At 35.3% G+C, this 20169-nt stretch overlaps 1 protein-coding gene and 1 pseudogene across 2 annotated transcripts in view; both read right to left on the bottom strand.

Annotated features, from left to right (window-relative positions):
* LOC307166395 (NACHT, LRR and PYD domains-containing protein 3-like) overlaps positions 1-7810 on the bottom strand; it is a 42928-nt pseudogene extending 35118 nt beyond the window's left edge. The window contains exons 1-3 of the transcript XR_013824037.1: positions 7752-7810; positions 5873-7646; positions 1339-1509 (exon numbers count right to left, since the gene is read on the bottom strand). The product of XR_013824037.1 is annotated as an NACHT, LRR and PYD domains-containing protein 3-like (transcript). The remainder of the gene's footprint in view (positions 1-1338; positions 1510-5872; positions 7647-7751) is intronic.
* LOC307170272 (NACHT, LRR and PYD domains-containing protein 3-like) overlaps positions 1-20169 on the bottom strand; it is a 412645-nt gene that overhangs the window by 227504 nt on the left and 164972 nt on the right. The gene's annotated exons all lie outside the window — the stretch shown is intronic.

Genomic DNA, 20169 nt, shown 5'->3' with positions numbered 1-20169 from the left:
CATCGTGTGCAGTGCTGATGCAGCTTGCCCAGCGGCGGAGAAAGTACACGCGAGCAGTGTTGACGTCATGCGGCAGGCTTTAGACGGCAGCACCGGTTTCGTCCGCCGTCCAGCAGAGGGCGGGCAAAGGTGGGCTGCTATCGCCTGTTCGACCGGCGGAAGTGAATGGTAGCCTCTGTTCCTAGCATCATCAAGGGTAGAGAATGCTGGCGACACAGACAAACGCATTCGTGCTGAGAGGGGAGCGCTCCAAGCTTTGGCAACTTCTTCATGAAGCTCAGGAAGAAAGGGAGCCGGCTTGGATTCAGGCGAAGTGCGCTCCCCGGGGAGGAAGCAACCATCCAGCCGGGTGTGAGAAGGAAGTTCCGGTGCAGACCACTCGAGGCCGAGGCTCACCGCGGCCAGCACGAGTATACGCATCAGTTCTCCCTCGATGTTAGCTCTCTTGTTTGGTTTACGAACAGGAGGCGCGAGATCCACAGAGCTCGCCCAATCCTCGCTGCCCAAGGCCAGCAGAGAGCAGGTGTCATTCTCTCCAGACGCGGCTTTCAAATCAAATATTTCAATTTGTTAAATTTCAAATGTTCAATATTCATTTAAAAAAAATCTAATTCAGAACTATTTAAACTACCACCTAAAATTCAATTTTGTTAGATTACACTTGCAAATAATTCAAATTTACACAATTCAAATTCAAATCGTTTTGTCATATTAAAAGCTCCATAATGATCGCACTTCTGCCGGCCAACGTTAACAAGTTGGTTTTCCACGGGACATTCTAAATGCTTAACGTGAAAAAAGCTTTTAAAACACTTAAAAGGCACTTTAACGTGGCTTAATGCATGTACACAGTACACACTTTATTAAGAAACCATACTATGTGCAGATAAGCAGATGAACCCAGAATATGAACGCATTGCGTTCCTCCTATAGTAAAGCGTTTTCATATTTTAATTTAACTATTTTAGGAGATTAAGCCGTAAACGCTTTTCACGTTTTAGAATGTATTTTATCTGCGTGCACAATTTGAAAAGACTCCAACGGACACAGACAGAGTGAAAGACTGGAGTTGACGATTCTGATTCGACTATGAAAATCCATAGTCGGGGACACCCCTAGTAAAGTTAATTACTTAAGGGTGCAATGTTGAAAACATGTAAAGTCTAATTGGTCAAAAAAAAATTGTTGAGTTCAAAACTCTAGGATTGTTTTTTTTTTTTACCACCCCTATTCATCAACCAATCAGATTCATGCATTTAACAGCCCCCCGTAGTATAAATTTATATAAAGCACACATTATTATTAACATTAATTAATGACTCAAAGTCAAACTCAAACCTCAGTATGTTGAGTTGACAGTTTGGACTCTTTAGTCCAGCACAGAGTAGCTTCTGTCCTGAATCCTGCAGGTGATTGTTACTCAGGTCCAGCTCTCTCAGGGAGTTTGATGACTGTAGAACTGAAGCCACAACTTCACAGTGCTGATCAGTTAGATTACAGGCTGCTAATCTGAAAAAAGAGAGGACTCTTGTTAAAAGGTTATGATCAGTCAAGAGCTTGTTAATAATGGAGAAGCTTTTGCGTACTGGAGAGACGTTAGAGAGTGGGAAGGCCTGGGTTGCACTTTTATTTTACATTACATGCACTTACATGTTCTTACAGTGTACTTCCTCTAGAAAGTAATGGGTAATATAAGGTAACTGTATGGGTTAAGGTTAGGTTTAGGTTCATGGTTAGTACCTAGTTAGTACCCAGTTATTGTAATTACTATTATAACATATAAATTAGTTTATGTAATAAGTACATAGTATGTACTAGAGGAAAATGACTCTAAAATAAAGTGCTACCAAGGCCTGAAAACGGATGCCGAGGTTGCTTTGTTTCTGCTCGATATGCAAATAACATTGTTTTTTTTGCTGTTTTAAAGAACCAAGGTATGATGTTGTTGTTGCTGAAGCACAGTCGTTTCATCCATTTTTACTCAAACTGTCTGATGCACCAGCTGTTAGATGTTGCGTGTGTACAGTAACCAGATTTATTTTGGCGGCATACAAGATGGGATGGACAGGCAACACCCCATGGGTGCCCAATCCTGCTCCTGCCGATCGACTGTCCTGCACAGTTCATTTCCAACCCTAATCAAACACACCTGCCTGTAATTTTCAAGTGATCCTGAAGACCTTAATTGGTTGCTTCAGGTGTGTTTGATTAAGGTTGGAGACGAACTGTGCAGGACAGTCGATCGGCAGGAGCGGGATTGGGCACCCCTGCTATAGTTATTTTATTTTTGTTACATAAAAAAAGAACAAAGCAAATGACAAACAATAGGACAAATAAGGTAGTGATGCAAATTTAATGCACTACTGTAGGATTATTTAACATGTACACATTTAATATCTTCTGTTGTTTGATTTATATTAATGACACAGGCTTCTGTATTCTAGACTGCTGTCACTTTAAGACCGAATGCTTCTAATATACTGACACATATCTGGTTTTAACCCAGCTGTTTATGTTCACTTGAGCCATAATTGACTGCATTTACGTGAGATACGTGGCTTATTAAGGCTAAATCTTACAAACCACTTTTGCTAAATGGGTTAACCCTCTGGGGTCTGAGGTGTTTTCTAGGCCCTGGAGGTGTTCTGACATGCTCTGACATTTTGTGCTAATTTCTGTTACTTGTGACATTTTCATGGCTAAAGTCTGATTACACTGTATTCAGCACAAACTCAGCTACAATAATATGTCAGCAGCATGTATGTAAAAGTTTGTAGTTTTGAGATAACATTTATGCGTGGTTTGTGAAAAAATTTGGTTTGTGCAGACAACTTCAGTGTTTCTGACGGAGTTTTAGTGAGACTGCAGAACGCGGTAAGTAAGTGATGGCTTAAAAGGGAGCCCTATTGACGACTCGGACTTGGATGTTAAAGCAACACTAAGGAACTTTTCCTCTTTGGTCGCCCTACAGGTTGGAAGCGGAATTGTCCATTACCGCTGTGATAATTTCGCCACCCGCAGCCTACTGTCGCACGCACGCTTGCTGTTTATCTAGCACCGGCTTTGGAATGAACGATGTCCACAGACAAGGTAGAGTATGTTGCATGATTTCATGAAACTATGATGTATTGCAACATCAGAAAGGAAGAATAACTAAATAATGACTATTGTAACGCTTGACGTAAAGCAAGTCAAATATGTAGTTTTCTTATGTCTCATTCGGACTACAGAAACGCGACCCGGTTTAGAAAACTTGCATAGTGTGGTTGTAGCAGATATAGGGCTGCAAAGCGAATCCAGAAGTGCCTTTGTTCCAACTTGATGAACCACTGGAACGATTTTGGAAACATTATTTTAAGATAAAAAATGGCCCTCTTTGGACTCGGACTTGAACTCGATTGTTAAGGACTTGGATTTGACTCGGACTCGACAAAGGTGGACTCGGACCTAGTAAATTATAATTTAATTTGATAAAATTACAATATAATTTAATATTTAGAATGCGAAAAACTGTACGTTAACAGAGCAGTATATGAATACATAGTATTTGAAAAACAGTCGCCGGATAACCTACAACTTCTGGCAAGATTCTGAAGTGCGCATACGATGGACACTTTACTATCCCATGAGGCCAAGGGAGAAGTTTTATGAATGGCAGTGAAGCAACGTAACTGACGCTTGTAGGTCATATAATAATGACAACATGGCGGATGTAGTACGTCCGGATTCCATTCATACTAAACACATTCATACTAGGGCTACACAATGTATCGATTCAGCATCGATATCGCAATGTGTGCATCCGCGATAGTCATGGATTGATGGATAGTCGTTATTTGCAAAGTTTAACCATCATAGAGTGAAAGTTTATAATGTGCACGTTTTTAAGTCGAGTCAGGCATCAAGCGCAAGAGGACTCGCGTGCTGTTCTCTGTGCGCACACACAAAGCCACGCAGACAGCACGTGAACGCCAAATTCAGTTCCCTTTCTCTTTATTTCGAGCTTAAACGGACACGTGCACGTAAAATTAAGTCAAAATGTCCCTCTCAGTGAGTATCCTCGTAAACACAGTCGGTTGTGTGCTGTAAACAATTGAGAAAGAAAACAGATGTGTGTCATTTATATTAGGCCCGGGCATTCGTCTTAAAGGGACACCAGCTTAATGTTTCCGCAGCATTTTGTGATACCAATGGTGATCAAACAAACACAATAGAAAGAGAAAATGACTTTTGTAGCTTTAACAATGATAAATTGTATTAATTACGGTAATTAATTATATTAGTTAAATTTCATTTATACATTGAAGACTTATTTTTACATTTGATTATTCAATTTCTGTACCTGAATACTGTTAGATTTACCTGAAAAACAAAGCACTGCTCATTTCAATTGTATCTTGCTTCTATTGTATTTTTCTATGCTCATTGCTCATAAAATATTATTTTCTATGCAGATTCACTTCCCTACAAAATCACCCCAATTATTCTAGACTGATTAATACTATTCAAATAGAGCTATTCAAATCAACTGGTGAAATTGTTTATTTATATATCGCAATATATATCAGAGAAAAACAATATCGCAATGTAAGTTTTTTCCAATATCGTGCAGCCCTAATTCATACTATATATAACATACATTTTTAATGGTCGCGAAGGATATTATAATTCAAATGTAGTGCCTACTCGAAAGTACGCAATTGCGGACGCACCATGAGCATTGTATAAACAGTTATTTCAGTGTTTTATGGGAAACATTTTAAAGGGCAACAGAAAACTCGCCAATTGGAGTGAAGAAGATCCATGAAGTCGATAGAGAAAAAAAACTTGATAGTACTCAGCGATATAATATGAGGATGCGCAATGCAAGAGTCTTCATGTAAACAGGTTGCATGCAGCGTTCGTCTAATCAATTAATCTAACACTGCAAATGTGCAAATACGAATGTTAACCGAGGGTTTAGGTGTGTACAGCATGAAAAATCAGTTTATAAATACCCAGGATTAATTGTTAACCCCAGGTAAATTATGATCAGTGTAAAGGTTTACAATGACCCAGGGTTGAATATTATTATACAGTAAGTGTGAAAAGCCTTCTTGTATATCAACAATTAGTTATAAAACAGATAGTTCTGGACCTTGATTCTGAATGGTTGAGCCGTGTTCTAAGCCGTAGTAAATTACTCTACAAGGACTCAAGCCGCCCAAGCAACATAACGTTTTCAGTGCTCTTATCACGGATACAGTACCATAGCATTAAGGCCCCGGACTAGTAGGCTCAGAGACAGTTTCTGGTCAATCCTGTTCCTGGAGTACCCACAGCACTGCACATTTTCAAATTCAACTCATCAGCTGGTTAGTAAAGACTCCAAGACCTCTAATATGTGTGTTAGATAAGAGAGACATTCAAAATATACAGTGCTGGGATACTCCAGGAACAGGGTTGGGAACCACTGACCTAAATTCAGATATTTCTTATTTTAATTCATCCTCACCGCAACTAGATATATGAGGTTGCCTCATTTTAAAAGTGTGATTTCTAGACCAGAAAAAGGAATATATTTTTCTAAAAATGCTTAATCATTATCCAGTAAATTATGAATGATGGGAAAGTCATGTAAATTCATTGGTTGAAAAGACTGTAATTGCTGAAGAACATTAAGCTTTTAAAACTTCAGAAATGTAAGGACTTGGATTTCAAATATAATTACAAATTAAAATAATTATTTAAAATATTTTAATCTGTAGACACTTCAAATTCATGTAAATAAAAACGTCATTTAAGCACATTTAGCTAAACTATTAGCCTACAAGAGAGGTATTATGTTCATATTTCAATTCAGTTGATATTATGTTCATATTTTTACACTCACAGAGCTTTTCTGCAGTTCCTCAGACCAGGTAACAGTCTCCTTCGACCCTCTTGTGATGATATCATCTTGTACTTTTTAAGGTCAAACTCATCCATCACCTTTTCTGACATCAAGATCATGTTTGCCAAAGTTGAACATTGTGCAAGAGAAAGGTGGTTTTTGTTACTTGTTCCAGATTTTAAAAATGCCTGCATTTCTTCAACAAGAGAACTATCCTTCATCTCAATCAAGCAGTGTGACAGATTCATCCATCTTTCAGGGCTGACATTGTCTTTTGGACTTTCTGTGTTTTCGTGTTTTTTAAGGTTTTGGATTATTTTCTTGATGCTCTCTGGGTTGTTCTCTGTGTGAATCAGCAGATCCTGTAAGAGTCTCTGATTGGACTCCAGTGAGATGCCATGAAGGAATCGAAGGAAAAGATCTAGGTGTCCATTTTTACTCTTCAAGGCTTTATTCGTTGCTTCATTAAGAAACACATCCAGAGAAACAAACTTACACTCAGTTCTGGACTTTCCTGGCAGGAACATTTTCATAACTTCACTGTTCTTGTGTAAATAGCAGAGAAACACATACAGTGCTGCAAAAAACTCCTGAAAGCTCAGATGTACAAAGCTGTAAACCTTCCTGTGATAAATCACAGATTCCTCCCTAAAGATCTCAGTGCAAATCCCAGAATACACTGAGGTGTATGTACATTTCAGTCAGAGTTTGAGGGATTTCTGCACTGAGATCTTGTTTCAGGATGTTTTGAAGCACAGTGGCTGAGATCCAGCAGAAGACGGGTATGTGGCACATGATGTGGAGGCTTCTTGCTCTTCTGATGTGTGAGATGATTCTGCTGGCTTGATCCTCATCACTGATTCTCTTCCTGAAATATTCCTCCTTCTGAGGGTCATTGAATCCCTGAATTTCTGTCACACGGTTGATGTATTTGGAGGGGATCTGATTGGCTGCTGCTGGTCTGGTGGTGATCCAGATGAAAGCAGAGGGAAGCAGATCTCCTTTCATGAGGTTTGACATCAACACACCCACTGATGAAGACTCAGTCACATCAGAAACTTTCTCACTGTCTGAAAACATCAGTGTAATTCTGCTTTCATCCAGACCATCAAAGATCAACACAACTGTACATTCATCATAAATCTTTGAGTCCAGATCTTGAAGTTCAGGATGAAAGTCCAACAGAAGTCTGTGAAGACTGTACTGATGATCTTTAATCAAGTTCAGCTCTCTAAATGGAAGAACAAACATGAAATCTACATCGTGATTGGCTTTTCCCTCGGCCCAGTCCAGAATGAACTTCTGCACAGAGACGGTTTTTCCGATTCCAGCGATGCCTTTAGTAAGAACAGTCTTGATTTTGTCCTTCTTCTCTCTTCTCTTCTCCTCATATCCTAGTTCAGGTGAAGGATCAAAGATGTCATTGCAGTTGATTGGAGTGTCTTGCAGGGTCTTGTAACTTTTCTCCATTTGTAACACCTCATGTTCTTCATTCACTCCTTCACTCTCTCCCTCTATGATGTACAGCTGTGTGTAAATCCTGTTCAGGAGGGTCTGATTCTCTTGTAGTTTGATTCCCTCAAATAAGCTCTCATACTTGTTCTTCATGCTGGTTTTGTGCTGGTCTTTGACTCTCTGCAGATCATCATGCACTGGCTGGTGAGAGTCGAGCTGCAGGGCTGCTTCTGTGTCATGATGACTGATGTGTTTCTGACAGGAGGAGGATGAGCTGGTCTGACAGGACACATCTCTGATCTGGTCAGCTCTCCCACCACTGAAAACACATTAAGATGAACAGAGACATGAAAACCTTTGTTAAAATAAAGAAAATATAAAAAATATGTTTAATATGAAAATCATAACACATGTAGAAACTGACTTCTTAATATCACACATGGAGAGTTCATCATAGTTCTCGCACAGATTTTGTTTACCCATGTTTCCAACAAACTGCAAATTAATTATGCACATAAGGCATTTGGGGGCAGATAATGACCTGCATATTAAAAAGTAATCAGACAGTAGAAGAAAAAAAAAAGAAGAAGAAAAAAGCCTAAAAGTTTTTACCAGAAACCATTATTTTAAAATATCACAGAAACACTGACATGAAGAAAAAGCAGTGTTCATGTGAAAGGATTACATGTAATTGATTTACTTGTAAATGGCGACTGATGACGAATGATAATTAAATCAACAGTTATTCTGAAGAATATGTAAAGTTTGGTATTTGGCCCTAATGTGTGAGCTAAAGGCACAATAATTAACATGATAATAAACAGCTTGCTTATTTTTCCATTTGTTGAAATGAGTTTGATTCAGATGGTAAATATTGTATATTAAGTTGGGTGCCTGTCCACCTTTAATCACCATATTTATAATGAAACCATATATATATATATATATATATATATATATATATATATATATATATATATATATATATATATATATATATATATATACACTACCGGTAAAAAGTTTTAGATCGGTACGATTTTTAATGTTTTTAAAAGAAGTCTCTACTGCTCACCAAGGCTGCATTTATTTGATAAAAACAAAACAAAAAAAACATTAATATTGTAAAATACTATGACAATGTAAAATGACTGTTTTCTATTTTGATATATTTTAAAGTGTAATTTATTCCTCTGATGAAAGCTGAATTTTCAGCATCATTACTCCAGTCTTCAGTGTCACATGATCCTTCAGAAATCATTCAAACATGCTGATTTTATCCTCAAAAAACATTCATTATTATTATTGTCAATGTTGAAAACAGTTGTGTACAATTTTTCTTTCTCAGAATTCTTTGATGAACAGAAAGTTCAAAAGAACAGCATTTATTTAAAATAGAATATTTTTTAACATTATAAATGTCTTTACTGTAACTTTTGATCAGTTTAACTCATCCTTGATGAATAAAAGTATTGATTTATTTTATTTCTTTCCCCCAAAAAATAAAATAAAAATTCTTACTGTCCCCAAACCTTTAAACGGTAGTGTTATGTTACAAAAGCTTTCCATTTCAGACAAGTGCTGTTCTTTTGAACTTTCTATTCATCAAAGAATCCTGAAATATAAATGTAAAAAACTGTTTTCAACACTGATAATAATCAGAAATGTTTGGTGTGCATCAAATATCATATTAGAATGATTTCTGAAGGATCATGTGACACTGAAGACTGGAGTAATGATGCTGAAAATCTAGCTTTGATCACAGGAATAAATTACACTTTACTGTATATTACATAGAAAACAACTGTTTTAAATTGTAATAATTTTTCACAATATTATTATTTAATTTTTTTGTATTTTTAATCAAATAAATGCAGCCTTGATGAGCAAAAGAGCCTTTTAAAAAAACATAAAAAATCTTACCGATCTAAAACTTTTGACCGGTAGTGTGTATATATATATATATATATATATATATATATATATATATATATATATATATATATATATGTATATGTATATGTATATATATATATATATATGTATATATATATGTATATATATATATATATATATAAAAATATAAAAATTCTATTATTCATATCATAATAAAATATCACAATTATTGTTACTACTGTAAAGCCAATAGAAAAATGTATGGGATCTCCTTCAAAGGTTTAAGAATCTTTAGTTTTTAAATTATTAAACAAAACATGCATTTCCTTTACTTATTAAAATAAACAGAACTGAAGTGATTGTTTTGAACAAGTATTAACTTAGATATCATGCAAAACATGTATCAACACTGGGGGCCTTTTGCCCCATCCTGGTAAGACTTTTAAATGTTATAACTATATGAGGCGGCAATAAAGAATAGTCTGGGTTAAATTAGAATCAAAAAGCAGATTTCGGTGCCTCATTTTGGTGCCACTTAAATGCCTCAGCTGTCTGTTGAAATATTTGCCCTCTGGTTCTCCAAAACGGACACAAGCATCATCACTGCATGTGATCACTAGTTAACCCTTTTGACCCGTACGATCGTTCACACTGGTTTGATAAGAACGTTTAGATCGCGTGATCATCAACTTCTAAATTCAAATCTGCATTTGCACGTTGGCTTGCGCTGAGCCAGAGACAGACGCTCTCAGCGCTGTTATATTGCCTATCACAACTATTCTGGGTTTTCAACCACATAAGGCTTATTTTTGGTTTCAGACATTCAAATACACATAATTATTAGCAAAACAACATTTAGGCTGTAGTTTGTAAAATACACACTGATGCTATGGCGGCAACAATCATTTCAATTATAGTTTGATGACGTGTTTAGATACACATTGTGTTGGTAACTATAAAATTTACTCTATTCTTCTCACACTTCACCAGCCACTTTAAAGTATTTCTGGAGAAGTGGATGAATTGACGTGTTGACATAAAATTCTCTGAACTGCGGTGCTTAGCCTACTAACATTGTGCGCCCATTGTGCGTTATAAATCAACTAACATGAATGATCATTTTAAAGGTTTCTTAAATGACAAACCACATTCACTTATGTATTTAAGAATAAAAATTAAACTTGCATCGTGCAAGTTTACTGCAAGAATAGAGCCATGAACTTCACATACTTTTCAAATCTCATTGTCACAGTTTTAAAAGACAGTGTAGTTCTTCACTGAGGATGGATTCACGTCACAGCATTTAAGGTGATGCGTTCTAAAATAACGATCACCTTGTGCAGGACATGCAATAAGTCCGGAGAGGTGTCGTATTTGGCCAGAGAAGGCAAAAAATGTGAAAAAAATTGCTGAAATTTAAAGCTGGTTCGTAGCATATCAAGAATACAGACTACTTTGCTGTTATTAGCACTGTAGTTTATTTAGTGTTAAATTATTGTATTTGGGTTAAGTGGCTTAGGTTTTATTGTGAATTTATGATGTAAATTTGTTGTTTTGTATTTAGACTAATTATATTTATATACTTTAAATTTTTAATATATTCAATTTTAAGATTTTTTTTTTCCAATAAAAAAGCCGTTCGTACCCTTAAGTAAATTGTAAACACTGAGAAAGAGCGCGTGTGTAACAGTATATTGGATCCGTGCAGCTCTTAAAGCGACAGCAGCCTAATAAATCTGCTAGACCATTATTGTAAATCAAACAACAAAAGACAAAGATAAAATCACTCACTGGTCTTGAAAATTATTTATTATATTATTAAGTATTAGTCTATATTTAATGTATACAGCAGGGTTATTTTACATTTGATTACTTTATTCAATTTCTGTTGTAGGCTATTACTTATCTGAATACCACAGTTAGCACATCTTCCTGTAAAACCTGAAGCAGTGTTTTTTAATTTGTATTTTTTGATTATAATTTAGTTTCTTTGTTCTTATTGTATTGCTGACTGATTACTTGTCTTCTGTAACTGTTTTGAGGACTTTTTACTTACATCAGTGTTTCTCAAACTTTTTCAGTGCGAGGCCCTCTTTGTGTAGGTGCATCGCTTCAGCCCAAGGACCATTCATGACACAAAACATACAAACTTCAATCAAACTTACAATTATAATTAAAGCAAATTAAATTATATAATCCTTCAACAGGATATATATTATATTATATTTCCCCACAAAGATAAATGTTTGGCCATATGGTTTAATTATAGTTTATGGGCTTTCACGTACGTACCGCTCTCATTCGGCACGAATCCAAATGTTTCCATTGTCGCGATGTAACATTTGGTTGCTAACCTTTCATTTCTTTTGTAAACAAAGCTTTGTCCTTCACTCGTGTCCTGATATCCAGGTAAAACAGCGTTCACGGGCACAAAAATGTGTTTTGGTTTACCACTGCCGATGGTACTCAGTTATCACACTGACCGACACAGCCCTTAACAAAAGTGGATCATTTTGAACATAATTTACAATTCACAGTAAATGCAGATAAATATCAAACATTAAATTTACATATTTTTAATTAAATGAATGTTCTAGAACTTCTGTGCCGCCCCCAGTCTGAGAGCCACTGGCTTACAATAATTAACCTTGTATTAGTTTTTGCTAAAGTATTGATAATTGTGAAATTTCACTGACATTTAAAATTCTCATATCATGAAATAAGACTTTGATCATATCACCCACCTATAATCATGTTAAATAATCGTGATTTCAATGTTGAGCAAAATAATCATGATTATGATTTTTGTAATCAAGCAGCCCTAGAAATACAATTAGAAACACTCTATAAACCCTCTGCACACAAAAGTATAATTTCTAAATTATAATTACGAACAGAGCATTAAATCTATGTATTAAAGTAAAATAGTGTAAAATTAAACACAAATTTAGTCAATTTATTTTTATAAGATGACTTTCAATGTTGTTTCTTTTTGTCAGTTATATATATATATATTAGGAGTAAGAATCATAACTACTAGCCTATTTTTTGTCTGTATGCGTGTTATTAACAGTTTTTAGAGGTGATGAACCAATATAATATATTGACTGCCCAGACAGCCCTGAACTTCATGATACTCACACAGGGTCAGAGGTCACAGCATAGTTGTTACTCTTCATAGACACACAGCTGGATCCTGGAGATGGTCCATCACTGAGATATGGGGGCTCAGGCATGGATCTGTTACTCTTTATAGACACACAGCTGAATCCTGAAGATGGTCCATCACTGAGATATGGGGGCTCAGGCATGGATCTGTTACTCTTTATAGACACACAGCTGAATCCTGAAGATGATCCATCACTGAGATATGGGGGCTCAGGCATGGATCTGTTACTCTTCATAGACACACAGCTGAATCCTGAAGATGGTCCATCACTGAGATATGGGGGCTCAGGCATGGATCTGTTACTCTTTATAGACACACAGCTGAATCCTGAAGATGGTCCATCACTGAGATATGGGGGCTCAGGCATGGATCTGTTACTCTTCATAGACACACAGCTGGACACTGGAGATGCTGCTCTCTGAGTGTGTACAGACACCTCCTCCTCTCTCTCCTCACACACACTCATTTTACAGGTATGTTTCTCCTCTTCCTCCTTGATGTGACACTTTATTTAAAGGCCTGTATGTGGACACCGAGGACATGCACAAAACACAATTTAATTTTTACATGTTTTATTTAAATGGCATTTAATTCATTTTAACTTAACGTCAACAGTTTTTTTCCAGTTAATAGTGTGTGTTTTTAGATCAACATGTCGGCCACACTTTCAAACACATCAGCCTCGTTTAAATACTGGATTCACCTTCACTTTAATGACACTGCTGAACTCTTACAGGTGTTTTCAACAATCGTGTTTTTCTTCTCGCATTAAGCAAATATGATGTTATTGTTATGTGTTTATCCTACGGCCACACTTTCTTTCCCCAGTCTTACTGCGTCACTGAACACACATTACAACAGTATATCAAAATAATTAAATACATATTTAAAGTCAACCGAAGATTTCAACATTAAAATAATAATCTCATGTTAAAGGAAAAAGTAAGTGCAAGTTTAACCATTTTCAGTCATTTTATGAGTGTTACAGTTGACGTGTCGTGAAGTAGGCCTAGATAACGAAAGTACTTCAACTTTATCATGTATTTTGAGTTTTAGTTCGGCATAATGTCTGTTTAGACGCAAATTTACTCTATCGATATTACAGCTATGAAAAGTTTTATGAACTTACTGTCATATTTGAAGCGATTGCTGATTTTCTATCTTCCGAAATGGCGTCTTTACAGTCATCGACTGCTTTCGATTTCACTGTGAGACAGGTAGATGTCACAGGTAAATATCCAGCAGCTCCTCCTCGAATGGACTATTTTCACACTTCCGGTTTTGAAACGAGGAAATAAATTACAGCAGGGCCATATAAATGCGAGACCATACACAAACAAAAATGCTACAATTTAGAATTTTGCTAACTATTTACCAAACTACTACTTTTTAACATTCTGTTGATTAAGTAACTTTGCAACTCCATATCAGTCATTAGAGTAGACAGTCTGCTTAACATCTGCTAACACTTTATTGTGATGGTCCTCCAACATACATTCTACTGAATAGGCTATAAATGGGGAATTAAAAAAAATAGAATGGAATAAATAAATAAACTATTTAGTCTCTAGTTATCTAGCGTCTTCTGTCAACAAAACCATAGGTATTAGTAAATGTGCATTTGAAATGGTTCATGTAAAAATTGTAAATGTATGGAATATGGATGTAATATATTGTGGTGGGAGGAGCAACAGATCGACACAGAGTGTGGCGTCAGTCCGGAGACATAACATAAAATTTAACACATTTGGACATTAAAAAGTCCAAAGACTTTTTATGTATTCTACTACATAAAATACATCACTATTACCCCACTCCTGAGATTTATATTAAGCTGTTATGTGTCTTGTTGCTAACAAGTGGCTAAATGTGACTGTACAAAGTCTGTCGAGGAGATTAAACGTCATCACGCTGAACAGGTAAACACAGTAGCCTTTTTTTTTATTTTTATTTTTTTTTATTAATGCTTACAAACTCTCGTGGAGACAACAACAAACAAACAGGCAAGGCATCAACAAAATGCAGATTTGACAATGAAAAAAATAAAAATAAAAAAATAAATAAAAATAAATAATTTAAATAAAATAAGGCATTGTTCTCAAATAAATAATGTGTTACAGGACCAAAAACATTTCAGCAGCATAACAAATAGTTTCTACAGTTTGATTCGAATTTTTTTACAAGGTTCAAAGAGGATAATAACATACGAAATTCATTTTTAAAACAGTTTACATTTGGCAATTGTTTTTTCCATTTATTTTTGTGAATGTGGTATTTACCCATAATGATGATCAGGTTAATCAAAAGGGAAAGATCCCTCGTCAGTTTAGAATTATAAATAAGAATATCTTCTATTGTAAATTGTTCAAGTTCACTAATTTTATTATTTAACCAGCTATGAACATCTTTCCAGAACTTCCTACTAACTGAGCAAAGGAAGAATAAATGTTCTGTTCGTTCTGGGTTTTCATGACAAAAGTCGCAAGGATCAACTTCAAAACCAAATCTACTCCTCAGTGTCTCCGCAGATGGATAGTAGTTGTTAAGAATTTTAAATTGCATTTCTTTTACTTTGGGTGCAATTGGCCATTTTATAAATTTCCAATGTTTTACTGCAATTGTTGGATTATCTAATATTTTAAGTTTTATCTTCCTATCATAATCATGATATATATATCCTTTGAAAGCTTTATTTAAATATTTGTTGTCACATTTTTTGTCCGTAATATTTAATTCTCCTATCGTTAAGTTTGGAAGTTTGATTTGGACATTAGAAACACTAATTGTGTTTTTTATCAGCTGTATCAAATTCACTGGGATAGATTTACAGATTTTCTTATATTCTTTAAGAGAACATTGAATATTATTAAATTTGTTTTTTAAATCTTGTAACTGTAAGATTTCACCATTTATATCTAAAATGTCATGTACAAAGATAATGCCTTGGTCAAATCAAAGCTGGTTGAACAAAGACTTTTTGTTTGATACAATTACTCTATTATTCCACAAGGTGGCACAATGAGGGGTAAAGTTATGGGTAAATACCATCTTCCAATGATGCAAAACTTGTTTATGAAACTCAGATAATTTAAAAGGTATTTTAGAAAGTCACATTTCAAAAGAAAGTTTAACCCACCGAACCTCTTGAAAATACTTTTTGGAATGTGAAACCATATTGAATCTGGCTTCAATAGAAACTCTTTCAACCACTTTATTTTAAATGTTCCTACCATTTCCTACCAAACAGCCTCAAAATCCACTGTTTTTATACATATATCCATATATTTTGTCGAAACCAAAATTTTCTAAAGTAGAAAATAAAAAAATCGTGTTCTATAGAATCGAATGCTTTGAAATAGTCTATAAATAAAATCAGGCTTTCCGATTCCAGAATAGACCGATAATCCAGCATATCCAATATTAATCTCACATTATTATTTATACTTCTACCTTTTATAAACGCAGACTGAGTTTCATCTACTATTTTATCAATTACTGGTTTCAATCTCTCTGCATATATTAACGCTAATAATTTATAATCGTTGCAGAGCAACGTAATAGGCCTCCAATTGTCTACATTTGTTATATCTTTTTTTGATTTGGGGAGTAGGGTTATTATACCAGTTTTCATTGTTGGAGTAAGACATCCTTCTTGTATACATTCGATAAATGCATTCAATAACAATTCTTTGATATCTTCCCAAAAAAACTTGAAAAATTCCGAGGTCAACCCGTCAATTCCAGGTGACTTCCCCATTTTCATTTTTTTCAGGGCATTTTCTATTTCTTGCAGATTTATTTTGCCTTCTAATCTTTTTTTGTCATTCTCCCCAATCCTTTTAATATTGCTCTTAATCAGAGTAAAAAAAGATTCACAATCCTCTTTGTGGAAATTTGAGCTATACAAGTCAGAGTAAAAGAGTTGAACTTCCTCCTGTATTTGGCTAGGGTCTTCTATGACAGTGCCATCTTTTGTTAATTTGCAGATTCTTTTTTTAGACTGCCTAGACTTTTCTAATCCATAGAAATATGTTGTGTTCTTCTCACCTTCTTCGATCCATCTAGCCCTGGATCGTACAAAGGCTCCACTTGCTTTTTCTAAATAAATTTCATCAAGCTGTTTTTGGAGGGAATTCAGCTCAGTTAGTTCTTCCTCCGAAGCATTAGTTTTACCACAGAGTATGTTAATCCTTTTCAGTATTTCTTTCTGTTTTAGTTTACTTGTTTTTGACATGCTTTTTCCCATTTCAATTGCCAACCTCTTTGTTTCAAATTTAAACCATTCCCACTTCCCTTTATTTGACATATCCATTCCTTTTACATTTATACAGAGGGATTTTATTTTTCTACAAAAAACATCATTTGATTAAAGTCTATTGTTTAGTTTCTAGGGCTGTGCGATATATATCGTGAGATTGTTATGCGCATCTCGTCAGTAAAGACGGTTCCTTGATTAATAGTAAATCACCATCACCTGCTTTCAGATGAAGCGGCATTTAGGGCTGAGGAGATAATTAAGTGATTAATTTAGTGATGATTGAGCATTATTGAAGACACCTGATGTTAACAAGCAGAATCACTGAAGAAGAAAATCACAAATTGTAAGTTACCATTAAGGTGATGGGTGTTTGCTTTAGTTGGGCTCTAGACCATTATATGTTTACTTTAATATTTACTGTTGTTTGTCTGCTGCTATTGATTTATAACAGTTAAATGGACAAAGTAAAATGTTATCTTATAGTGTTGGTTATGTTTTGACATAATCATGCTGTGATCTCAAAAATGAAACTTATTGAGATAGTTTGGTTTAACTTGTTAGCAGCAGTTCTTCAGCCTATGATTATCAGTACTTATAATTCTAAATATTTAATAAACATTGTTCTGATCAAAAGACATTCAGATAAATTCATTTAAAACACAGACATCAATAATCAGCCTGTGAATCTCAACAATGGTGACAATAATAAAGCATGTTGCAGTGGCTACCACCAATCACAACTCATTAATGGCTCCCATCATGCATTGCGGTATGAATAAATTATGATCTGAATTGTCTATGTAATTTACTTTTCCTAATTGAATATTCTGCTCCTCACCATTGTTGAGATGCATAGACTGAATCTTGACATCTGTGTGTGCCTAAAATAATGATTTTTTTTTTTTAAACAACTTTTAAGAAATCCTTTATATTATATCAAAAATTCTGGGCATTTATCTGGGCAGATTCACTAACCAACAACATAAATCAAAGTCAGAAAGAAGGATTTTAATGAGTTCAGTGATCAAGTTCAAATGATGATTGTCATAATATAACCAACACCATCAGATCACTTTTTTCGTTGCTCAACTGGTGATTATAATTCAGAAACAACAGACAAACAAAATCTAAAGTTAATAATATATGGGTCAAGAGTCCAACTAAAGCAACCATTTATCGTCATAACGGTAACTTACAATTTGAGATTTTCTCCTTCAGTGATTCTGCTTGTTAACATCAGGTGTCTTCAATAACGTTCAATCATCACTAAATTAATCACTTAATTATATCATTAACTTAAACACTCTTGAGTGTGGAATCATACACTCCCAGGAGTGTTAATTTAACACTGGAGTTTTTGCTGTGTACAAAGAGCCGTAGTTAACTGACAAGCTGAGCCATATCGCATTAATTATCGCTGGCGATACGTCCGCGATATTAATGCGATATGGCTCAGCTTGTCAGTTAACTACGGCTCTTTGTAGTAAATGCCGCTCCATCTGAAAGCAGGTGATGGCGATTTACTACTAATCAAGGAACCGGCTTTACTGACGAGATGCGCATAACAATCTCACGATATATATCGCACAGCCCTATTAGTTTCCATTAGGGCTGGGCGATTTAAATCGCGATATTGTTATGCGCATCTCGTCAGTAAAGCCGGTTCCTTGATTAGTAGTAAATCGCCATCACCTGCTTTCAGATGAAGCGGCATTTAGGGCTGAGGAGATAATTAAGTGATTCATTTAGTGATGATTGAGCATTATTGAAGACACCTGATGATAACAAGCAGAATCACTGAAGGAGCAAATCACAAATTGTAAGTTACCATTAAGGTGATGGGTGTTTGCTTTAGTTGGGCTCTAGACCATTATATGTTTACTTTAATATTTACTGTTGTTCGTCTGCTGTTATTGCTTTATAACAGTTAACTGAACAAAGTAAAATGTTATCTTATAGTGTTGGCTACGTTTTGACATAATCATGCTGTGATCTGAAAAAGGAAACATATTGAGATAGTTTGGCTTAACTTGTTAGCAGCAGTTTTGTGATTCTTCAGCCTATGATTATCAGTACTTTACTTATAATTCAAATTTAATAAACATTGTTCTGATCAAAAAGACATATTCATTTAAAACACAGACATCAATAATCAGCCTGTGAATCTCAACAATGGTGACAATAATAAAGCATGTTGCAGTGGCTGCCACCAATCACAACTCATTAATGGCTCCCATCATGCATTGCGGTATGAATAAATTAAGATCTGAATTGTCTATGTAATCCTCACCATTGTTGAGATGCATAGACTGAATCTTGACATCTGTGTGTGCCTAAAAGAATGATTTTTTTTAAACATCTTTTAAGAAATCCTTTAAGTTACATAAAAAATTCTGGCCATTTATTCAGATTCACAGTTATGCTGTAACCAACAACATAAATCGAAGTCAGAAAGAAGGATTTTAATGAGTTCAGTGATCAAGTTCAAATGATGATTGTCATAATATAACCAACACCATCAGATCACTTTTTATTCTTTGTTCAACTGGCAGTTTTAACTCAAATACAACAGCCAAACAAAATTTAAAGTACACATAAAAGGGTCAGAGCCCAACTAAAGCAACTACCCATCACAATAATGGTAACTTACAATTTGCGATTTTCTTCTTCAGCGATTCTACTTGTTAACATCAGGTGTCTTCAATAATGCTCAATCATCACTAAATTAAGCACTTAGTTATCTCATTAACTTAAACACTCTTGAGTGTGGACTCATACACTCCCAGGAGTGTTAATTAAACACTGGATGTTTCGCTGTGTACAAAGAGCCGTAGTTAACTGACAAGCTGAGCCATATCGCATTAAATATCGCTGGCGATACGTCCGCGATATAAATGCGATATGGCTCAGCTTGTCAGTTAACTACGGCTCTTTGTAGTAAATGCCGCTCCATCTGAAAGCAGGTGGTGGTGATTTACTACTAATCAAGGAACCGGCTTTACTGATGAGATGCGCATAACAATATCGCGATTTAAATCGCCCAGCCCTAGTTTCCATATATTGCCCGAAGAGCGTGGTTGTTTGGTTACTAACAAAGATAAGCTTATTAAAACAGTGGTCGGTGAGCGGAGACGTAATAATCTCACATTTCTGAACATTATTACTTATTGAATGTGAGATTAGCCAGTAGTCTAGCCTTGACCGCTGGTTCCCGTTTGAAGCTCTAATGCATGTATATTCCAAATTTGTAGGGTTATTCAATCTCCAATAGTCAAAAGTATTAGTTTCAATACAAAAATTGTGTAGTACTTCGTTGTTTTCAGGTTGTTGACCTCTAGGAGGTAGCCTATCCAACCAAGAATTTGGAGCAATGTTAAAATCACCTCCCATAAAAACTTTATCTGTCATATGAACAGCTTTCCACTCGGTCACTAGCCTTCCCAGTTTCTCTAACATACTTCTATTGTTCACTTTTTTATTATATCCGTAAATTGAAAGCACAATAATTTTTTGGTCGCA

The sequence above is a fragment of the Squalius cephalus genome (assembly GCF_949319135.1).
Source record: "Squalius cephalus genome assembly, chromosome: 1".
NCBI lineage: Eukaryota > Metazoa > Chordata > Actinopteri > Cypriniformes > Leuciscidae > Squalius > Squalius cephalus.
Note: the sequence above shows the minus strand (reverse complement) of the source record. Positions and strands in the feature narration are given on the sequence as shown.